At 32.8% G+C, this 7,427-nt stretch overlaps 1 non-coding gene across 1 annotated transcript; it reads right to left on the bottom strand.

Annotated features, from left to right (window-relative positions):
* Positions 1–282: 282 nt before the first annotated feature.
* Positions 283–363, bottom strand: TRNAL-AAG. Its single transcript has one exon. It is a non-coding gene; the product is annotated as a tRNA-Leu (tRNA).
* Between the last annotated feature and the right edge of the window lie 7,064 nt (positions 364–7,427).

A 7,427-nucleotide genomic window follows, 5' to 3' on the forward strand; every position in this document is an offset into this window, starting at 1 on the left:
TGCCCTGAAATACTAGAGCCATCAAGTATCGAATTCGAAATTCAAATCCTGACCTAAATCTTATACACAAGTTGATTTCTTTTAAAATGTAATTATTATTTTTTTTTATACTTTTAATCTCTTCATTTTACATGTCTCTACTTCAAATAAAAATAAAAACAAAATTTTTTTTTCTTAGCATTAAATTGTTAGAATGTACTTATTTAGAGAATAATATATGTATATTATATCAATTTTATTATTTTGGTAATTTTTTTAAAGTAGCAAATAAAATGTATGTAATCTCAAGAGTGGGATTTGAACCCACGCCCTTTCAGACCAGAACCTTAATCTGGCGCCTTAGACCAACTCGGCCATCTCAACTTTGATGCTTAAAAAAAAATTAATCCATTGGTATTCTTTTTAAAGGTTTAGAGATCAAAATATTAAACATCAGTTAAAAGGATTTGAACCCACACCCTTTTGGACCAGAATCTTAATCTAGCTCCTTAGACCAACTCGGCCATCTCAACTTTGTTGCTTGAAAAAAAATAATCCGTTCATATTCTTTGATGTTAAAAGCAGTATAATTGCTAAATCCATATAAGGAGACCTTAGACCAACATGACTAATCTCAACTTTGATTTTTAAAATTGATAAATGTATCCATCCATATTTTGTATAAAGGTTTAGGGATCAAAATATTAAATCTCTTTTCAAAATTATTATTGAGAATGAGATTTGAACCCCTGTCCTTTCGAACCAAAACCTTAATTTGACATCTTAGACTAACTCCAACATTAATAATCAACTTCTAGGCATTAATGTTCACATGAAAATAGATTAGGGATCTAAAACATTAAAAGAAACAAAATACCTTAGACCAACTTTGTCATCTCAACTCTAATATGTGAAATGTACATATATTTAATTAACAACCAAAGAATCTACCTAGGCCTATATGGAACTGCCACGAAGCCATCCAATGGTTGAGATTGCCTGAGGGGACGAGATTCAAATATGGAAAAGACCTCGAAATTTAGATGAAGATTTGTGGAGCTTCTATACAAGTCAAAGCTGATGATCTTAGAGCTATTAAAGAAGACGATAAGAGCTTCCTTTTCATGCCCTGAATTTGAAGAGAGTCTACAAGTGTTATGGCCTTATACCGTGAATTCACGATGCATGTTGAATTTGAAGGTTATAGGAGCATGTTTAGAGCATAAACCAATTATACGGGTAAAATAACAAAAAAAATGCCCTTACTATACCTTCTATGATGTTTTGTGGCTTATATTAACTTCGACCAACCTTGTATACTAAGATTAATTAATAGACAGTGATATTGTATTCCAACTCTACGAGTCAATATAATTTTGTGAAAATTGTGATGTAAGAGAAGAAAATAAGTCCGGGTAGAAATGGTCACATAAAAAACTGAGTTATGCGCCCAGACTCTTCTTAGGACATAGAGACCGCATATGAACTTGATTGCCTTTAAAACTACCTATAAGAGGGGGATTTTGGAAGAGAAGTAAAGTTAGTTGATAACACTTTAATAATTGGGATTGCAAAATGTCATAATCGCACTCTTGTGGTACCAGGATAACGATTGTGTGACACTTATTCTAACCCACTAAACAAGTCAGCTATGTGAAATTGAACTTTGTGGACAATCTTAACGTATGATCGAGCATCGAGTCACATTTGATATAAAATATTTCATAACAAGTGAGGGAAAAAATGAGTGGGAAACAACTTGAAAGAAATTAATGTTATAAGTAAAAGCAACAAGCAACAACCACAACTTTGATGGCGTACAACCTGGTAGGAAAAATTGACAACTACTCACATCCCCTATAGTTCTTAGGTATTTTAGCTGTTACAGAAACACACCTTTGATAAACATGACCGTGACATCCTTACCCACTCAATTGGTTGACGTCTTTGTCAACCAACTCTTTATGAACTTAGCGATGTAGGATAAGGTTGACTTCAAGTCTTTCGATGCATTTCCAGTTGATCTCAAATTAAAGAGCCTCTTTTAATCTACCATGAACTATTGAAAATCACTTCTTGGTTCCTCAACTCTTCAAGTCTTATCAACTAGAATCTCTCCTACTTCTTTGGTAGCAGGAGATCGTGCTGTCTTCTTGTGCCTAGTGTCTTCCTAGTTAGGATAGTAACGCTTTAAGTTACTGACATGGATAACAGGGCTAGTCTGCATCCATAGGAGAAATTGAATCATGTATGATGTCTTCCCGACTTTCTTATGACTTCACCTGGTCCATAGGAGAAATTGAATCATGTATGTATCATGTATGATGTCTTCCCAACTTTATTTTTGCACCACTGGTTGGTTTTTATTACTTTAAAATTTTAGCTGATTCTAATCTAGCATGATTAGAACTCTTTCTATTTTGGCATTGTTGTGGCATACATTTTCTACCGGATCTTTTCTTAATTTGTCTCAATTTTTTCTTGAGTAAAGACGAGTTACTTCTAAAGTTTGTCTACACCCTTCAGTAAAAGTGTTGGTTTGGGATCTCTCTAGCATTCAGGTGATCTTACTGATATGAGCCTGTGCTGGTCTGATAAATACATGCAGCTATTACTACCCTCGTAGTTCCATGCGTGAAAATGAGTGTAGAACTCCCTTGCAGCTTCAAGTCTAATAAATACATGCAGCTATACTACCCCTGTTGTGCCATGCGTGAAAATGAGTGTAGAACTCCCTTGGAGCATGTGAAGCGCATGAATGCTATTTGCTATTTTATTCGTTTGACTTTTGTTTGACTGTTTTTCATCCCGATTTTGATACTAACTCTATTTTTATGTTAATTAAGTTCTACCAATGATTTTTGTGTTAATTACAACCCACAAGCATAAAAACAAGCTTGAAAAGGCATGCTACATCCGGATAAATAACCATATGAACTTTAGGCAAGTAATACTTGTAGGGATTATTAGGATGTGCTAGCATGCAAGTGCTTCTTACCTTACGTGGTCAGAATATGCATGTTAGGACTACAGAAGAGTAATTTTTTTTTTTATGAGAATGGATTGTATGTATGATACGGAAAATTATCGATATGTCGCTAGGGTAAGATTTTGGAATGCATGTTGTTTTTTAAATTTTTCGTAGAGATAGAAAGAGAATATGCATGACTAAAATATGATATGAGTAATATGGATGAGTATATTATGTAAGATTTAAGATAAATGTTGTTTTAAATGCTTTCCATTATGCTAGAAAGGAGGTTGCACGGCAGTGACATGTGTTCTAGCTTCTTGTTGAGCTTGTTTGTTTGTGAATGTTTTAGTTTCTACTTTTAGTGCTTTAGGTGATTGATAGGATATCTCTCTAATAAACTTGCACTAATATTTTGATTATATATATCATGTACTAGGTGTTTAAGAGGATAATCTTCCTAGTAAAGCATGTACAAGAGAACCAAGTTAAGACTGGGCATAAAAGCTAGAGCAATTTCGAGCCAACTTAGGTTAGTACATTTTCAGTAGACTGAGCACTCTAGGATCGTAAGCAGCAATCAGAGATTTAGACCTATGTGCACCCAAAGTATAGACTAGCCGATGAGCTAGTCCTAAACGTCTTAGAAACAATAGTTGAGAATAAAACTACATAGACATCCTAAGAACCTAGAAAATCTTCATGGCACCCAAGAAAAACTTTGAAGAACTTATGAGATCACTCATGACATGAATGAATCATTGTGAGTCATTATCATGTGTAGAATAAACCACTTTGAGTAGGGACAGGAGACTACATAAATAGTTAACTTGAAGAGTCACTATTTGTGTGTGGAATCTAACGTCAAAATTGACTTTGGAGCATCCCAAGATGGTAGGAAAGGGTCTAAATAGTAAAAACGGGGTCCAAATAGTAAACCCAAGCCAAATGCACCAAATATGAGTCGTAGTCACACCTAACCGGTATGAAGGGGTGTAAGTCAGCAATTTCAATATTTATTTTTGTAACCCAAATCAACATAATTGTATTAAAATGGATGCAATTTGAACAAAACGAATCTACTCAAATTTAGTCATATCTAGTCATAGGATTTGATTGTGTAACGCTATATAATAGCCAATTTTATTATTGAATAGAATGAGAGATTTCTCTGTCCATTCCTAACAATCTTTTGTTCAAGTCATATTATTATTGAATAGAATGAGAGATTTCTCCGTCCATTTCTAACAATCTTTTTGTCAAGTCATAGCAATGAAGATCTATTGTGTGAAAATTCGATTGGCTCATAAGAAGTCTCTAAGTTTTGCCAAAACTTTCTCTATGGACTTCAAAGGTAAGCTTGCTTAACTTGAATTTTTTATATTTGATCCCAACTTTATTTTTTTAAAGTGTTCAGAAATCATATTCTTCGATTAGAGAATGAATAGCTTAGGCTGATAAGACCCAACCTCAAAGATTGAAGATCTCGTGAAAGAGGTTCAACAGATAATAACAAAGTTGAAGCTCAACGCTTACGTCACTTTTGAATAGTTCAGCAAAACAGAAAACAAAATACAAGAATATCCATAGTCACCCATCCGATTTCATATCCTCAGTTCTTCGTGAACTTTGTCGAAGATTTGATGCTTGTTGGGTGATACAACAAAAAAAGACTATTAAGGGGGAGATGAGGCCAATGAAGATTCTATTCATGAATTCATATACCTTATGTTTGAGGATGGTTGGGAGAGAAGATTCACATTAAAAGGATGATTATGAATTTTTAAGTAATGAATATATCTCCATTGGTATGACGTCTTTTGGAGAAACTAAAAGTAAAGCCATGAGAGTTTATGTAAAAAGTGAACAATATCATACTATTGTGATTTTCGTGATCCCTAACATGATATCAGAGTCATACCCTTAACTTAGTCATATCAATAGAATTCTCAAATGTCGAACAAAGAAGTTGTGAGCCTCAAACGTGTAGTAAAAAGTGACTCAAGTGTCGAACAAATGGTGTACTTTGTTCAAGGGCTCCAGAGAGTCGAGTCTTGATTAAGAGAAGGATGTTCGAGGGCTCCATAGGTCTTAGGAGAGGCTCTATGGTGTATTTTTTTTTAGGACAGAATTGTTGGGGGAGGAGTCCCACGTTGGCTAATTAAGGGAATGATCAAAGGTTTATAAGTAATGAATACATCTCGTTTGGTACAAGACTGTTTGTGCTCACGAGAGTTTATGCTCAAAGTGGAGAATGTCATACCATTAAAGAAAAACGCGCGAGTATAAATAGGAAATGGTTTAATACTCTATTCCATAATGTAATAGATTTTTTTTTTTTTTTTTACTTACTGTAACTTGTATATCTTTATTTGGCTGAGGTAATTTTTGGTGTGGAGAATGAAAGAAGGAGAATAAGAGGGAGAATGAAAGAAGGAGAATAAGAGGTAATTTGTATATCTTAACTTGTATATAAAGAGATTGGAGAATGAAAGAAGGAGAATAAGAGGGAGTTAATGCTTTAACGACACCAACACTAAATCTTTTATTCGTAAATGAGCTTAAGAGAATTTTTGGTGTCCACTCAAAAACAAAGTAGGCCGTTTCGCGTCGCATGCCCATTGCACGGGCATGGCAACCCTACTAGGACTTTAACTATAAAGTGGGTCAGTATAATTTTTCTTGTGTTGTTTGTATATGTGTTCTTGTATATTTTATCTCTCTTTCTATTGTGTACACGCACGTACACAGACCTTCTACCTGAACTTTACCATTAGGATTATAATCAAGAATGAGTTGTAGCGACCTTTGAGGAGTTAAATGTGATGACGGAGAATTAAGTAAAAAAATTTGTTCTACATCGATTAAATTTTCAAAGTCGAAAGGTGAACTCTAATATAAAAGGTCCCTTAGCTTACTTAGTCATTAAAATTGCTCAGTTTCATCCTATTTTGAAGCCTCAAAGCTACAAAATTCATATTCTAATGGCTATAACTTGACTCATTTGATTTAGATATGATACGTTTAGATCTTATACTACCATTTTTTACTCTTCAAGATACGTCTTTTGACATTTTTAAAGACATTTAAAGTTAGTATGGCTACTGACTTGCCTATTTAAATTACTTATAGATAAATTTTTAGATTATTTTATGCAAATAAGGGGATTCAATTACCATAATAGAATTCTAAATTATAATCATAGGACTCCTTAGATGAAATTTGAGTTCAATAATCAACTTTTTAAGCTAGCATCAAGGATGTATAATGACCTTGTCTTAAACCAACCAAGTAAGCAGTTCTATTGTTGGACACCCACATACTTGGTTTAATGACTTATATGTTATATGAATAACACGTACATTATGACATCTGTACGTGTCATATTTCGTGATGTTATGATTTTGATGTGTGATATGTTATGTGACAATTTATGATATGATATGAGTTATGCTATAATATGAAGGTTATATGATGCATGAACCTCCATATGTCACATCATGTATACTATGTTAGCATGTTTGAAGGGAATGAACTCTTCATCCACATAGCGGAAGTATTGGGAACCGTTTTGATTTTTATTAACAATTAAAACAAATCAATAAATACGAGAGTAAGAACTCTACCTTTGTAGAAACCCTAGCTTACAAGACTCCTCGAAGTATTCCAACCATGCAGAAGTTCTTCAACATTCCACAAGATCTTCTTTACTATGACTCGAACACAAGGTCAGCTTGTGGGAGCTTCTTCAAAGAAAATCCCAAAGGGATTGGAGAAGAGAGTTTCGAGAATTCTCTAGAGATGTAATGTCATTCTCCTGAGAATGTGGGAGAGATGGTATGTCTTTGGCTCAACGTGAGGGTCCTATTCATAGGGACTCTTCGAGAATATTTACCAAATAGTATATTTACATATTTAATATATTATGATATAATACCTTATACAAATCATACTCATATATATAAAACTAATTTGAATCTTATTCAAATTTTAAATATATTTTTATTTAATGTATCAAAATACATTAATTGATTTAATATTTAATGGTATCAAATACAATGATTATATTTTTTATTTAATATATCTAATATATTAAATATTAAATGAACCTTCAAATTAAATATATGTTTTCTATTATTTAATATATTTAATATATTAAATATTAATGTGACATTTCAAATTAAATTTATTTTCTCCTTTATATTTAATATATCTAATATACTAAATATCAATTTGAACACTTCAAATTTTCTTTCAAATAAATTGAACCTTTTAACGTTACTATGTTACTGTGAGCTAGCAAATGACCTTATGACCTATAAATTATAAGCTCCAATGATATAAAATTAATTAATTAAACTCTTTAATTAATCAATTTCCATCTGTTAACTATAAGTCACTCCACTATAGACCTAGAGTTGCACTTTTATGCACTGTAGGACAAGTTATGTTCATTGATATAACCATTACAAGCAAG

This window comes from Cucurbita moschata, unplaced genomic scaffold (genome assembly GCF_002738365.1).
Source record: "Cucurbita moschata cultivar Rifu unplaced genomic scaffold, Cmos_1.0 Cmo_Scf00146, whole genome shotgun sequence".
Classification (NCBI taxonomy): Eukaryota; Viridiplantae; Streptophyta; class Magnoliopsida; order Cucurbitales; family Cucurbitaceae; genus Cucurbita; species Cucurbita moschata.